Below are 17,207 nucleotides of genomic sequence, written 5' to 3'. Positions count from 1 at the left end.
ACAGTTCGAAGTACTATAAAAAGGTAAAACTAGGTATAGGTTGAGTAAAAAATGGGGGCCCACTTGTTCCCTTTGAGTGAACAACTTCAGGCAAGTGGTAGGGGAAAAACCAACAGCAATGGTTTCGCTCATGAGTAAGCAAGTGTAATGGCAAGGCGGAGCCCATTGTGTTAGAAATTTGATAACTAGGAAAAGGGAATGGATAGGTGTGCATTTTGAGGGGGTAGCAGATTTAAAAACCCTGCTTTTGTTCCAGACTGACCTAAGAAACTTAAGTAAAGGGTAAGCTTTCTGCCGGAAGAGAGAATTTAAGATGCTCCAGAATTTGGAGAGAATCACTGGTAAAGAAAAAGCATAGACAGGAAAATGTGACTGGAAGCAAAATGGCTTGTGGAGTTATCAGCTTTAGAAAAGAAGAGTGGCTGGTCTTTTCCTGTCACAGATGGAAGAGAGAATGACTAAATGGGTAGGTATATTGAGGTAAAGACCAGAGAAAAGGAAAATGAGCTAGCTCTATTTAATAAGAGGGAGGTGAAATTTAAGATGGTTCATTCCTGATCTCTAGACTCAAAGAGTGAAACCTAGTAAATATCCCCAAATTTGTTAACTAGAAGAGGGTGTGGATGAGTTGTGATTGTTGGCTATGTTGATAAAAAAAGTGCATTGAAATAAATTGGAACATATGCAATGTAGACTTAAAGAATTTTCTAGCAAAAAGTATAAAACATGGTGCTGTTATTTTTTTCCCTGCCTGACCTTAATTTAAAATTTTGCTTCAGTAAATCAAATCTACTAGAAAGATGTCAAATGTAGCTCATAGAGAAACTGTCAAGGTTCAGATTCAATCAAATTTTTATTGCAGTGGTTTATGAATCCACTTAATGTAGATTTTGTTTTAAAATAAATTTTATTCACTTTTATTATAAATTCTACATAAATCTAAAACAAACAACTTGTCACTCATGCTCAGACCTATAAAAATAGGCTCTTGTAAGCCCACCTAATGGAAAAAAAAATGAAATGATAAGTGTATTCTTTAACAATGGTTCTTTGTGAACTTTGTTTTCATTAGATTTTTAATAATATAAAGGCCACTCGGTTCAGGACGGAAGGGTATAATAAATGCAGCACATTAAAACAAAATAAAACATATATTACCCAACTGTCTAATGCTGAATCTGACAATTTATCAAGTTGACCCAAAATAATAGACCTTACTTTCAGAAAATAAAATGAAATAAAATTGGACCCTTCCTGGAAAGAAATCCATGTTTTTTATGGGACAACCCACATCACTGTTATCTAAGGAAGAAGAAAATTTGTTAAAGTTCAGAGGTGAAGGAATTTCTGATTGAGGACATACCTCAGGTATGTGTATTATAGAACTAGCATATATAGTATGTTGTTAAAAGAAGTACAGTCTGGACAACATAGGGAATGTAGTCAGTAATACTGTAATAAATTTATATGGTGGCAGATGGTAAGTATACTTTGTGTGGTGAGCATTTTGTAAAGTAGGTAATTGTCAAATCACTATGTTGTATACCTGAAACAAATGTAATACTATATGTTAATTATACTTCAATTAAAAATAAATTTTAAAAAAATCATAAGGAAGCAAAAATACAAAAAAAGAAAAAACTGTAAATGAATAAAAAATGATAGTAAAGTGACTTGAGGGAAATTGTACATCTTACATTCTTAAAGAATATAATGTAATAAAATTAATAAATTGTATAGAGCCATCACTGTATTATTTTAAAAAGTAGTGGAATCTGGGAATGCATCTTCAAATCATCAACTTTAAACTCTCTATGAAGTATTTGAGTGTATTTGGTGGAAGATATACCAGACAAGCTGGCTACCTATTATTAAAAAGACAAAAAGCAAAGGATAATGGTAATTTAAAAAGCTATATCTTCAATGCACTCCTTGTGCATTGTTCATAGGTTTTGCGATGCATATACAGTTCCTGTTCTTGGAATATTCAACTTGATGGCCAGATTGGGCAGATACATGCATCTGGAACATTAGGAAACAGCACCCTGCAGGTTAAGATAAATGCTAGATGAGTTCATACAAGAGCTACTGTGTTCAGAGGGTATCCTGGGATCTCGAGACCCCATAGACCTTCAGACCTAGACCTAGAGAATGCATAGACAGAAAGTGAGATGAAGAGTTCATTACTCCAACCTGTTACACAATAGTTTCCTATTTATACAAATAAAGATGTAGACAGGGGTGCCTGGGTGGCTCAGTGGGTTAAAGCCTCTGCCTTCAGCTCAGATCATGATCCCAGGGTCCTGGGATTGAGCCCTGCATCGGGCTTTCTGCTCAGCAGGGAGCCTGCTTCCCTTCCTCTCTCTGCCTGCCTCTCTGCCTATTTGTGATCTCTCTCTGTCAAATAAATAAATAAAATCTTTAAAAAAAAAAGATGCAGGCAGAAAGATGTTAAGTTTTAGTTGCTGGTTTACTCTTGATTTTCAGACCAGTGATTATTGACGATCCTGTTTTTGCCCCATCTCTGCTTAACCACCCCAATGGTACTCACAGTGGCACTCTTTTCGTAAGTGGGAACCACATTAAAGTTACCAGAAGGAACTGATGAAAAATGTGGCCATTGACTCAGCTTCTCAAAGACCAAGGAAGACTTTAGATGAAAGGAGGAAATTGTGAACTTAAATGGAAAGGACAAGAAAGGGAAGTGAAATAGAAGTTAATATTATCTCCACCCTCTTAATTGGAGGCTTGGGTTCACCACTCCTATTGGGTATAAACAATTGGGGAAATTCTTATTGATCCCTGAATAAAAACAGAGGAAATATTTAGGCAGCTTATGTGATTAGAGTCTCAGGTTAAATTCGAAAGGGACCCTGGAGCTGGAGGATTGAACTGATCTAGTATCGGGATTTTCAAATAAATAAATAGCTATTCAGGCTGTCACAGAAGGGCTCAGCAGAACTGAACACTATACATGTAACTATTTCCATTACTTTGTTAATACTCAAAACTCTAGGTATTAGTTACAGAATATTCTGCATAAATTGTAAACGGTGTATTTTGTTCACTGAATTATATTAATTTTATTGCAAGATACACGCTACATATTTTTCATCAACACACTTAATATTCATGGTAAGTGGGTTAGGTTTCTATGTGTACGCTCTTGAGAATCCTCGAGAAGGAGATGTAAATTCCTGCATTGGAAAGGGAGAAATTGGGTAGCAAAACAGAAAGTCAAAGGAGAGGAACCCAAAGACCCTGCCAATACATGGTGCAAAAATGCAGTGGGGTTTTGGGTTGGTCAAGTTTCCCAAGCTAGCCTTTACATATTTGGATAAAGTTAAGTGCTTTTTTCTCCTTAATTTTTCAACCCTGATGTATTTTCAGGGAAATTTGATCCATATGTTTCTAATTCATTTACTCCAACTCATCAAATGCTGTTTTGTAAAACTATTCTCTGCCCAGAGTTTTTCTAAACAGTCTTAAGAAGGCCCCTAAACAGAAATGGGAATAGATGCAAAGGGTACACTTGCCAAACCTAAATTCTCTCGAACCCAGTGTTAAGTAGAAAACTAGCATCTATTTTTAAACTTGGCAAACTAGAGACACCATTCAGCTGCTGACTCAGAGCGAAACAACAATTAGCTGTTATATGTGCAAATTTTAGATGCAAAAAGATTGTTTTCTAAAAACACATGGAAAAGTGTCAAACTCTTATTCATAGGGAATAGAACATTGTGCTTTACTTTTCCTAAAACTTTCTCATAGTTATTATCACCTTTGCTTTTCACCAAAATCTTATGAAATAAATAAGGTAGTTATATCCATCCTCATTGTATACTTGAGGGAACTGAGGCCCAAAGAAACCAAGTCAGCTTCCTTATAGCATACAGGGGTTTTATGGCAGGAGAGTCTGGAACCCAGTCCTCCTGGCTCTAAACTGATTCTCTTTGGACAAATAGTGATGTCAACATCTCTCTGTGGCTCACACAGACAATATTGTGATTTAAAGCAGCCTGGGTAACCCAGTGCATAGAACTCGATAGAAAACCCACAAAGGGTCCTATTAGTGACAGGACCAGACAAGGTGCTAGTCTCTTTTGCCAGGATATCTCCAGCCTTTATGTGGGGTCAGGCGGCCTTACTGGCAGCTGAGTGAAGTTAATGTATAGACATTGCACATACCTAGAAATTTGACCCAATTATGTTTGGTGTAATTTGACCTAATTGGTGTATTCACACATTTATTGTGGCGATTATTGCAAAGATTTATTGCAGAATAATACTTCACACTATTAAAAATGATTGTTTCCAACATACCATTTGATTCTCAAAACACTGTCCAAAAGAAAGACCCAGAACTATTTGTCCCTACTTTGCAAGTAAAAAATCCAAGTTATTGAACTTTCCATAGTAAGAGCTGAGTACAGCACATATGACATTTTCCACAATTTATCAAGATGAAGCAACTTTAGGTCTATTTTCAATATTAATGGTGATGTTGATGAAAATAATTATGATGGTGATTACTCTTCACTGGGTTTTGACCATGTGCCAGCTACATAACCTCAAGTATTTGTCACAAAAATATTGAGGTAGATATTTTTACTCTAATATTTAAAGATGAAGAAATAGACTTGGCAAAGTTAGGTATTGTATGAGTTAGGGGGTCTATTTGCAGCAAGTGACAGGCAACCAAACTTAAGCTGACTTTAGCAGAGACAAAATGTTTTGAGCCATATCACTAGATACCATGGCTTCATGTGGACTTTCATTCTGGGTTGTAAATGATATCATAAAACCTTAAAATTTTCTCTCTTTCTTATTTCTTCTTTTTTTTTCTATTGTGAGTCTTATTCCCAAGTCCCACAAGGGGCCAAGATGGTAACCAACAGCTGGAGATCTTTTCTTGCCTCCATAGTATGCACCTGTCCTTGGCTGATACTGGTCCATGTCAACTCACATGTTTGCATGTGAACAAATTCCTAAATGATCCCTCTGGCTCAGGCCTGGGTTTCATGTTTGTCCTTGACTAGGGGTAAGGCAAGTTCTAAACAAACCACATAAAATGAGAGTGAGGAGGGAGTTGTTTCTCGAGAAAATGTGGATGGACTATTAACCAAAATAGCACAAGGGCAAAAAAGACACTAGGAGACCAGACACTTACAAATGTCATAGCTAACAGTATGCCAAAGGTCAAAGATCTGGAGTGTGACCAAACTGAACTCACATGCATATATTCTTCCTTCCAAAGTCCATTCTTTGGGTGATTTTTTTCTGGAAAAAAAAAAAGTTAATACCTATTTTAGGTTTTGCCTGACAAACGGTGTTGGTTGCAACTATCCATCTTGGCAATTGCTGTTCAAAAGCATAAAATCACAAACAGCGTAGAAACAAATGGGCATGCCTGGGTACATAAAACCATAAAAAGAAAAAGATGAAAGGGCAGATTTTTGTCTATGTGCTGATCCCTGCACCCTACTTTTTGTGATCTTGAGTGGCCACAGAATAGAACTGGAACAGCCTCTGTGGTATGAGTAGGTGAAAGATTGTCTAGATGAAGGAGCACCAGTTACATAACTAGTCAAGGTGAGGGTCAGTAGTGCTTATGACCCACTCCCTGGAAAACCCTCCATATGTTCCTACCCTAATCAAATGAGTACAAGAAACATACACACTCAGTGAGAATATTTTATGGGTTAGACAATATTCTACCCTGTGTAGATATTTTCTATATCACAGTTTTACCATGAGCTTGCCTCAGGTGTTCTTACTTCCCAAATCACTTAACATTATTTCTGACTACCTTTGTGATAGGCAGAATAAATGACTCCCAAAGGTGCCCATGCCCTAATCAATCCCCAGACCTCTGAATATGTTGCCTTACATGATAAAAGGAGCTTTGCAGATGTGATTAAGTTAAAGGTCTTAATATGGGGGAGATTATCCTGGATTATCTAAGTGAGCCCTGTTTCCACTGTTGCTGTCCTCTAAGACTAAAAATATAGTAGCTATTATTATCAGTAGTTGTAGCATTAGTAACAGTAATAGTATTGATATTTGTATCAGTACTAGTAATAAGGTTAGCCATCTTTTTTTTAAAGATTTATTTATTTATTTATTTATTTATTTGACAGAGAGAAAAATCCCAAGTAGGTAGAGAGGCAGGCAGAGAGAGAGGGGGGAAGCAGACTCCCTGCTGAGCAGAGAGCTCTACACAAGGCTCGATTCCAGTACCCTGAGATCATGACCTGAGCTGAAGGCAGAGGCTTAACCCACTGAGCCAGCCGGGTGCCCCAAAGTTAACCACCTTTTGAGTACATACCATTGCTAGGTAGTGTCTTAAATATTTTCTATGAATTACCTATTTTAATCCTCACGTAATACAATGAAGGAGGTATCATTACTCTCAAATTTTGAATGATGAAAGGGAATGAAACTGAACTGAATGTTTTTACCTGCCCCTTCCCTCCTTCATAGGTTGAAATCCTAACTTCCAATGAGATGACATTATGAGGTGGGGGCCTTCGGGATTTGATTAGGTCATGAGGGTGAAGCTCTCACGTGTGCGATTAGTGGCCTCATAAAAGAGTTTCTAAGCCACCTGGTGTATGGTATTCTGTTACAGCAACCCAAACAGACTAAGACAGTGATTCTTTGGGAGATTATATCATTTGCCTAATACCCTATGGTTAGTAACTAGTCATGATAGAATTAGACCCTGGTTTGTTTATTAACAAAATCTAAGTTCTACACCTCAATTTTGAAGGTTTCATGCCTCTAAAATTAGCTGTTGAATCGTATAAAACTCCTGGCTTGCATCCATGGTGAAAGAGGATATCCTGGGATATCAAAGACACACTTGACTGATGTTAACTCTCATCCCAAGAGCTACCTTCCTTTGTTAACACATTGTTTCCTCTGTTAAGAATAGCCTTCAGTTCCTTTGCCATGATCACAAATCACCTTGTCTGTGATGCCTTTCTTGACATCACCACCTCTTCTGGAGTTCACTGTCTCCCTCACCAGGATATAGACTTTCTGATGCCAAGAAACCTGCTCATTGGCAACTGTATAACCACTGGTAGAACAACTCTGGGCACATCAATATATTCAATGGATATGTAGTTATAAAAGGACAAGTGAATGGGTCAATATGTAAATTGAGAAATGAATGAATGATTTTTGCATGCGGGAGGGGGAGTTCTCACTCCTGAGAAAAGTGAAGAGTGTTCAGTTCTTAGTGGAGTTTACTTGAAAATCCCACACTACAGAACAAGTATCTAAATGCCTTAATTGAGTTCAAAATGTAATAAGGAAACAATCAATTTGTAATGTGATAAAAAATGAACTGAACTATGATATAAATAACTTTGTTTCTATTACATAAATTACTGCTTCCCGTTAAACATCACACTTTGTATTTCTTACAAATCCTGGTGTTTTTTCTCAGGCCAGTTAAAAGGAAAGCTATACCCCAGAAAAATTACTTATAGGTAGATGGGAAAAGTTGTGTTCTAATGTTCTAAGATTTGGAGTATGCTACCCTTGGGAAGTGCTCCTTGGATCTTTCACTTTAATAGTTACCTTAAAAGAAATTCAGTACTCATCGCCCTGAGAAGGATGAAGTGCATAGGGCTGGTAACTTGAACCAATGGGTGTGAATAGGAGGGGATAGTTTTGATGGAAATTAATTCAGAATATTCTAGAGTACACCTTCTTAGAAGTATAGGCAGGAACTGACAATATAGTTGAAGAAGAAAAAAATACATGAACTAAGCAAAAAATAAAACAAAACCATTATTGTGAATTAGTTTTCTGTAAATGTAAAAATGTAGTTTGATGGAGAAAATTAGACTTGACTCATGAGAGTTTTCTCTATAAATAAAAGAAATATTTTGATAAGTAGGCTTGGATACAAGGCAGATATGTTAGATTTTATTTATTTATTTGACTGACAGAGATCACAAGTGGGCAGAGAGGCAGGCAGAGAGATAGGGGGAGGCAGGCTCCCTGCTAAGCAGAGAGCCCGATGCAGGGCTCGATTCCAGGACCCCGAGATCATGACCTGAGCCGAAGGCAGAGGCTTAACCCACTGAGCCACCCAAGTGCCCCACAAGGCAGATATATTAGAGCAGAATTACTGGCAAAAGTATGGAAAAGAGGGGATGTGGAAGAACAGACAAGTATAGTGGAAATTCTAAAAAAGTTTACTATGAAATGTACAATTTCTCCTTTCCTTTTATTAACATTTCTGTGTCTTCTGCATTATCACTAATGGTTTTGGTGCAGTGGAGTATTGGTAGGGTAATGTGATAACAGGTTGGGGAGCCTAAGACAAGGTATTTAGGAGGAGAAAATACAGTCTTCAAAATGAGATAGCCAGCATAATAATAATAAATACTCCACATGTTTAGTTTTTGATTCAGTCATTTAGAAAACAATTCCTGGGAACATATTTTGTAAGATCGTATTAGATATCAGACATAAAAGATAAAATTCCACATTGCCTTTGGTTTATAGAAATTCAGACACGGTATAATAGCTTTTTAAACAAAACACTATGCAAACCCAGATTAAAAAGAACACACACACTTACAATCTCTTCATTATGACTGGGCCTGACTGCTTCACAGATGAGCTGTCATTTATGTCAGAAGAGTAGAAATTTCACTAAAAGAAAAAAGGAAAATTCATTCTTGATATGGAGGAAAACTTGGTCAGTGGCCTACAGTTATAAAAATAGGTGGGGTGTTGAAATAAAAAACAATCTTGTGTCATTAGAATACTGGTGTAGAAATGAGGGGAAGAATCCTAGCAGGACATAAGACTGGTGCTCAAAACAGTCCCATGAATTGGTGGGAAAGGGTATTATTCTCATTTAGATGAGAAGAAAATCTCAGAGTTGAGAGGGTTGTTGAAGTCACAGACTGAAAAATTGGGAAGTGTATTCTGCCTCCCACTTGAGGGTTCTTTCCACCACACCAATGTTTTCAGTATCCAAAGAGGCCTTAGGACACCATGATAAAGTTTCAGGAATTACACAGGCAAGGTTTGGAGAATCTGAATGAACAATCATGAAGGCTCCGTTTGAGCTTTTTAAATAATGGGCTTTTTACATCGGATATCTTTGAATACCGTTCCCTGCTACATAAATAAAGCTGAGAAATATTGTACCCTATCAATCATCCCATGCTCAAGCTCATGGCTTTGTAATTAGATTGTGAGGTAATTAATAGTCATGAGTAATGTTAACATCAACTGAAAGAGGACAAGATGGTAGCTGTCTCCTGGCTAGGTAACAGTTGGTGACATATGAGAAAGGCTGAGTCAGCTGGACACCAAGGGATAATTTCGTGAGCACAGCTAGAGAGTACTCAGAATCCTGAAGGAGGAACAGCTAGGCTTGGTAATAAGCTCAAGGATCTGTGTAGATGTCCAGAAGCCCTTTCTTTGAAATAATAATATATCCTAAAATTAAAAAAAAATCCCATTATAAATGTTTCCTTTATAAATTTCTTTTTCTTTTTCTTTTTGTTTGGATCTAAAAGAAAAATCTTCCTCTTGGGTTGAGAGAGAGAGAGAGAGAGAGATTGGAAAGAGGAGTCCTGCTCCAAAATGAGAGGGAATTAGTAATTTTCCAGTTTCATTGGGAAGATCAGTGACACCAGAATAACCCTGGGTCTCTAACCTGCTTCCCTTCTGTCCTAGTATGCTTCTAAGAACTGTCACCTATGGCTGGGGGCAGAAAAGGAGAAGGAGAGACAGGAACTCAAGAAGGATTATGACCTGCCATTGCTGCAGAAAAAGGGCCAGGAACCAAGGAATTCAAATGGCTTCTAGAAGCTGAGAACAGCTCTTAGCTTACAGCCAACAGGAAAATCTGGATCTTGATCTTACAACAACAAAATACTGGGCCAAAAGCCCAGATGAGCAGGAAATAGACTCTCCCTTAGAGTCTCCAATAGGTGGCGGTCCCTTGACCTGGTTAATTTTCTGACAGAAAACCAGCTAATACATTAATTTATTGAATCTCTCTTTTAAGTAATCCAGTTGTAAATCATAGGCCTCAAAATTAAATAATACTTAGTTGAAAAGAATAAATTAGATCTTCCTTCTCCAAACTCATCAAATAACAAGACTGTCATATATCATCACTGGCATTCTCTATGATAAAAATGCCCCATTCTCTGGAAAGAATGTCCCAAATGACAAAATTATATAGAACAAATAAGAATTCTACCTTTTGGTGTGGGGGCACCTGACTAGTACAGTTGGGGAAGTATCTGACTCTTGGTTTCAGCTGAGGTCATGATCTTAGGGTTGTGAGATCGAGTTCCATACTGGGCTCAGTGCCCAGGGCAGAGTCTGTTTCAGACTCTCTCTCCCTCTCCTCCTGCCCCTCCCCACTGTGCATGCTCGCTCTCTCTCTAAAATAAATACATTTTTTTTTTTAAAGAAAAGAATTCCACCTTTTGGAGAAATTATCAAATTACCAGAAATTCATTGTTTCAATGATCTTATGCAGGCTAACAAACTACCTCCAAATATAGTGGATTAAAACAATAACATGTATATTATTTATCACAATTCTTTGGATTAGGAATTCAGATGAGGCACAGCAAGAGTGGCTTTTCTTTGCTTCATGTGATGTCTACTGTGGCTGGACTATCCAGGATGATCTCTTTACTCATACATATGGCAATTTCGCTAGGATAGTTTGAACACCTGAGACCTGGCTAAGAGAACTCAACTGGGTTCACAGTTCTAGGGTCTAGGTCCTTGCTCTTGGCTAGGTTCTTCCACTATCCTCCATGTAGCCTCTCCCTCATCTCACCTCCCACCCCTCTCTCTCCACCCTGGCCAAATTGGTCTTTCCTTGTGGTGTGTAGAGCAGCAGGGTACCCTGACTGCTTAAGGAGCATCTGGGCTCTGAGAAAGAAAAAGCAGAGCTCCCAGTATTCTTACTGACCCAGCATCACTTCTACCTTAAAGTCCTTCCCCTAAATCTCTACAAAATTCTCTCCTTTTTTGTATGAGTCGACCTTGGGCTAAAGATACCACAGACTGTAACCATCAACAATCTATGCAACTTGTGTTAACGAACAAAAATTAGAATTCTACTGTGAAGTGCCTCAGTATGCCCTTAGATGCTGTGAGAGTTTAGCATGGCAACAAGCTAAAGGTGTAATTCAAGTGAAAGATGTTGCATGATCTTCCTTGCGGAGAGACTTGTACCTCTCAAATGTGCCACATTAATTACTTGAATTGTGGCTACAGACCGACTTGCATGCCTTCCTTGACAGTCAACAATATGGAAGAAGGAATGGTTGGCCTAGTGCGTAACCCCTTACTGCGTCCTGCCCTTTGGCATATGACTTTGTAGTTCTTCTCACTAGAAGCATTATGTGGTTTCCCAGTCCTTGACTTTGGGTTCAGCCAATTGACTTGATTTAACCAATGGAATATGGGCAGAAGTGAAGTTGCCAGTTCTGGGAGCAGGCCTTAAGAGACATTGTGTGTTTCCACTTGTCCTTCTTTATGCTTCTGCCATTGCCATGAGATAAACATGTCTCAACTAGTCCACAGTCCAAAGATGATGAGAAACATGTGGAGCAGATCCAGATCCAACCTGGAAATTGGAGCAGTGCTTAGTGGAGGCCAACTCAGATCAGCTGACCCCCAGCTGATCAACAGATGTGTGAGTGAGAGTAGTCATGTTGTCTTGGGTGGCATATTATGCAGCAGTATTTTTTTTTTTTTTTTTTTGCAACAATTGGCTAATACACATGGCAAAACTAAATCACAAGAGGAAAAGTTTCCCATGACTTCAAGCAATGGTTGTCACTCTGAAATTTGGAAATCGTAAAGTTCAAGAAATCCACCCACCTAGCCAACAGTAAGATTCCTGTATTACCAAGTGGTCTCCAGATTCTGCCAGACTAAATGAAATCCCAGCTTTATGGTATACTTGAAAGGGTACAAATTATAAGCCAAACAGATGAAAATAACTCTTAACAAATGTGCTAATACATACCTTTAGAAGATGGAAACCAGTTAGGAAGGCTTTACAATAGAAGCAATTCTGGCCTGACTCCTGCTAATTGCTAATGTGTGACTTTGGAACCCAAGGGTTAGAAGCAGAAACTGTGCATAATAAAAAACAATGCCTGTTGCCTCAGAGCCAGAGAGAGCCTTGGTCATGCAATGGCTTTCCTCAGTGTTTGGATCAGAGATCCATGGTGACGGATGCTAATGTAAAGAATGGGACATACGGCTATTGTGAGACACACAAACATACCAGTGGCCAACCCAACAACCTCGCTTCCCCTCAACTGGTTGAGTAAGTGAAAACATTTTGCTTTATAGAAAGGCAACTATTCCATTAAATATATTTAGAAGCGAGTGTTCATAGATGCTTTCTTGTTAACTTGACATACAACTTGCAATCACATATTCATTGATTTTTTTTTAACATAGCAATCATAAAAAGCTTCACTATCTACATGGAAGACAAAATCAGAAATAGGTTGAAATGTACCATAGGCTCAACACAGGAGCCATGAAGAGTTCACAACTCGATTTAAACTTTTGCACTAGAAGCAATTAACGTTTAGACAGCAGATGTGAAAATCACAGTTTCATTCTTTTTTTTTTTTTTTTGACACAGAACATGATTATTTTACAATGTCGGGTCTCTGTTCAGATTTAAAATATTTTGTGTTGGTGTAGCAGCATTAAATATATTGTCTGCACTATCTCACCCTTACTCTATAGGTTATGTCAACATGAAATTCCTGAAAGTAATGTCAATGAAACATGAAATTAATTTTGTGTGGCTTACTGGCTTTTGCCAAAACAGCAGTCATGTCTTTAAAGTGGTTACTTAAAATGCAGCATTGTTCTGTCTTTAGAAAGTTTAATTTTTCTCTTAGGATTCTGTCCTTTATTATTCCTCTTCACACAATGAAAGGATACCAAAACCCTCATGCTTTTGTGGCATTTTGTGGCTGAGAGATCTTTTAGTCTATTCCCAAGAAGGGGCCTACAGTAAAGCTAACATTTAAACATTTGTCTGTTAGCCTCTGTTATATAAATTGGCAACTTAATGAATTTTGTAAAGAGAGAAAGAAGGTCAAAATATATGATAACAAATTGGAGCGGGTGAGGGTGAAGAGATTACTGGAATGCTTTTCAGGGAAACAGTTAACCTACTTGAATGCCACAGGTTCTATGACTTTTTGAGGTAGTCAAAACCCTTGAAGCTCAAGTTCTTGTTTTCTGCTATTATAGCTGATTGAGAGGGAAAACTTGACATTGGATTTCCCTCTGACATCCATCTCTTTTTCCCAGTCCCATTAGTAGTATCAGGGTTGGCTGGAGAAAAATGGGTGAGATGCTGGCTTCAGCAATGAAGCCTGATGGAACATTCCAAAGAAAATCAAGTCGCGTCCTTGGGAAAATACATAACAAAAAGACAAAAGAGGAGTGGTTGTTTAGGATCCTTCATTAACTCAAAAAGAAAAGGATTTCTTTTTAAAGATTTATTTATTTGTGAGAGAAAGAATGTCAATGAGGGTGGGGGAAAAGAGAGCGAGAGCAAAAGCACATGCGCGTGCTAGAGAGCCCTTAAGCAAACTCTCCACTCATTGCACAGCTCCATGTGGGGCTTGGTCCCAGGACCCTGAAATCATGACCTGAGCCAAAATCAAGAGCATGTTGCTCTGACTGAGCAACTGCTCAGTCAGAGCAGTTAACTGACTGAGTCACCAGGTGCCCCAAAAGGATTTTGATTAAGTCCTCATTTGTCCTCATCTAAAATTTTTTATAGACCTATCTGATTAGTGACATCACACTTGGGACCGTGGGCAAATGTTTAAAACAGAGAGAAGAGTTTTCTCAGAAATGTTGCTATGTAAGACATGCATTGCCATTGCTTATGCTTAACAAAAATCAAGTCAGCATGGTGACAATTATATTTTATAATTTATGAATCAAGGAGTATTTATTGAGTATATTCTCTATATCAAGTATTTTGTTGGGATCTTTCATATTTATGAATTTATCTATCTGTCACGTTGTCTCTATTGTAAGGATAATCTTTATTTAAAGCAAGTTTAGTTAAGGAATTTACTGGTGGTATAGCTGCTAAGTATAAAATTGGAACCAGTACATAGATTTTCTTTCTTTTTTTTTTTTTCACTCCAATTACAGGTTATAGTGATGATCAGATCAAGAAATCAAGACTAAGGAAATGTTGAGCCATAGAAAGAGGAAAGGAACAAAAGGCAGGAAAAATATGTATATATATATGTGTGTGTATATATATACACACATATACATATATATGTATATATATACACACACACACATATATATATGTGTGTGTGTATTTACCCTAATAAGTTTACCAAATAACTTCTGCATTATTCCAAAAAGGATTTAAGGTAACTTGAAAATGCATATGGTATAAAGAAATAAAGTCAGTGTTTCAGAAGAAAGAAAAAAAATAATTATAAATAAGGATAGTAAAGTAGATGCTTCTTGATGAATTGAAACATAAGACACAGAAATGTTTTTGAAATCCCAGTCACTCCCAGGTGCTCAAACTTGGGATGGTAGAAAGTAGGCAAAACAAGCAGTAGAACACTTCTGATGTTGGCAAATGAAGCCATTAGCAGATGGAGCCCATAGAGGTACAATTTTCATTGAGGTTTCTTAATGTGGCTTGTTGGACAGGAATTGTGCCCCCCAGTTAAGGCTGGTTCCATTTAGGACGGTGTGCCTGTTACATCATTATTTATTTCTTTATCAAACATGAAAGAGGATTTTTGACATGTCTGTTCCGTTCTGAGTGGTGACTCTACAAGGCAAGTGAAAAAAGAAACCAAAAGTGTTGATGAGGAGAAAATGACAACTTCCAGCATGTAGTCAAAGGGGTAAGGACAAGGGCAGGCATAAAGAAAAAGGAAGGCTACTGAAGCTTGGCATCAGAACGTGGGAGGTCTGGGTCTAGGTAGAAGGATGGCCGTCAGCTAGACAGAAAATCTTTCATCAGAGGTAGATCAGCTACAAAGTCTCGGTGTTATCTACGTATATCTGTATCTATGGATAAAGAAAAAAGAATCACAGAGGGGAGTTAGGCAGGGGTGCCTGGGTTGCCCAGCCTGTTCAGCAGCAGACTTTTGATTTCAGCTCAGGTCATGATCTCAGGGTTGTGAAATCAAGCCCCACATGGGGCTCCATTCTGAGCATGGAGTCTTCTTGAGATTCTTGCTCTCCCTCTGCTGCTGCCCCCAATTTGCACACACTCTCTCTCATTTTCTCTCTCTCTCTCTCAGGGAAAAAAAAAAAAAAAAAGAATAGAAAAGAGAAGAAAAAAGGAAGGAGTTGGGGACCAGACCCTGGAGTAGTAACCACTACTGGGATTTTAGGAGGCAGCTCAAAAATGGTCCTTGTCGTCTCTTGACCTTCCTGGAGCTTAACTAATGTGTCGCCAATTCTTGCCAGAATTACCATTTTAACCGGGGACTTTTCACTGCCCAAAGAAAAACTCATGTGCCTACTTCTGCTTTTTAACAAAGTCGCTTTTATTTTAACTAACTTCCCTCCAGAAAAACCAAAACAAACAAACTAGCGAAGGAGGGATTTCAGGTCAGTAGGATGGAGATTTGAGAGCCAGCATGCCTTTAAAACTCCCAAATTACATCATTTAGGTGCTTCATACTTTGCCTACAAAAAACCCAGTCCCGGATGAACATATCTTTAGGATTGCATCACTTCCCACATTTCCCCCAAATTCTATAATCCCAAACTTCATACGGGATTAGTCTGAAGAGATGGCAATAAGCACTGCCGGGAGCCCTCACCTCTGCTAAATCTTCAAGGATTAACAATACGTGCTAAGTGGGCTGAGGAAGGGACCAATTTAACTTATTCTAATTAAATTATAATTCACTCTGTTTCTCATAGGGGCAGGTGAGGTGAGAAGTGAAGTGATGAAGGAAAAAGTATGTATGTGGTTGCCTAATTGACTTGTACTCAATTACAAACTACAATGTTGTGTTTTTATTCTTTTCATATGTTCTTGAACGCCTAGAAATTCTCACAGGAACGGCACCATATAGTACAAAACCGAGATGATACAGGATTGCTTATTTCCATTACCATGAAACCTGCTATGATGGTCTTCATGAATCAAGAGAAGATGGGGTTATTTTTCTTAGCATGGACATCTTCAAAATATCAAGGAGGGAGTGGTTTAGACAATGTCTCAAAATTTCTTTTTCAGGAGCTATGACTTAAGAATGTTGTTGCAAAGAACAAAAACAGAGGGGTCGGGAAGGGGGTGAGGGAATCTATATGACAAATCTTGTAGTACAAGTGTTTGTGGTTAACCGAGAAACACATTATGAGTCAAGCCTTTGGAAAGAGGTGAGTAATTAAAGACAAATGCTATGACATAATCATTTACACACAGCAGAAAGATTTTAGATTAAATCTGGCCTGACCCACTGCTCAGCAAGTGTTATCATGGATTCTTGAGAAGTATTCATTTATTTACTTTCTAATTTGGCCCAAATGTTTTATTGAAAACAACAACAAAAAAATTTTTGTGTTTCCCATAGGAAATAGCCCGAGTCCAGCGATGGTTAATAAGGTTGGGGTATTTGGGAACAAATCTCCTGTGTACACAACAAACCCTGTGAACAACAAGTCAGCTTGAAAACACCTCTTTGAAAAAAAGCAGGAAACAGATTTGTTGTAAGCACTTTTGCTACAATGAATTCTTTAATATTTAAGAAGTTTACTGTGTATCTTTTGCTAAGTCAGTAAAATGTCAGTTAAACCAGTGCTTTTGCCATTATAAAAAAAAATTCTATTTACTGACATTTTTGGCTTCATCCTCTATGTCAGGCACCATCTAGATCAATCTGATGTCGAGACACCAATATTTGGAGCAAGAGGCAGATTCTAGACTCCCTCTCTTCTTAATCCTACCACACTATAATATAAAACATGCCATGTAACACCAGGAGATGGCTTCATGGTCTTCCAAATGCTATTAAATTATAGCTTCTGCCTTTATTAAACACAGGAAACGGGAGTGGGAGTGGGGAATGAATGATGGAGAGGACCCTGAGTCTCTACCTTCGGTTCTTTTTATTTGGGTAGATGTGGAATTGTTAAGGTGAGGCGAGCTT

This window comes from Enhydra lutris, unplaced genomic scaffold (assembly GCF_002288905.1).
Source record: "Enhydra lutris kenyoni isolate GAN:26980312 unplaced genomic scaffold, ASM228890v2 scaffoldscaffold25, whole genome shotgun sequence".
NCBI classification, from domain to species: domain Eukaryota; kingdom Metazoa; phylum Chordata; class Mammalia; order Carnivora; family Mustelidae; genus Enhydra; species Enhydra lutris.
This window is presented reverse-complemented; position numbering follows the sequence as displayed.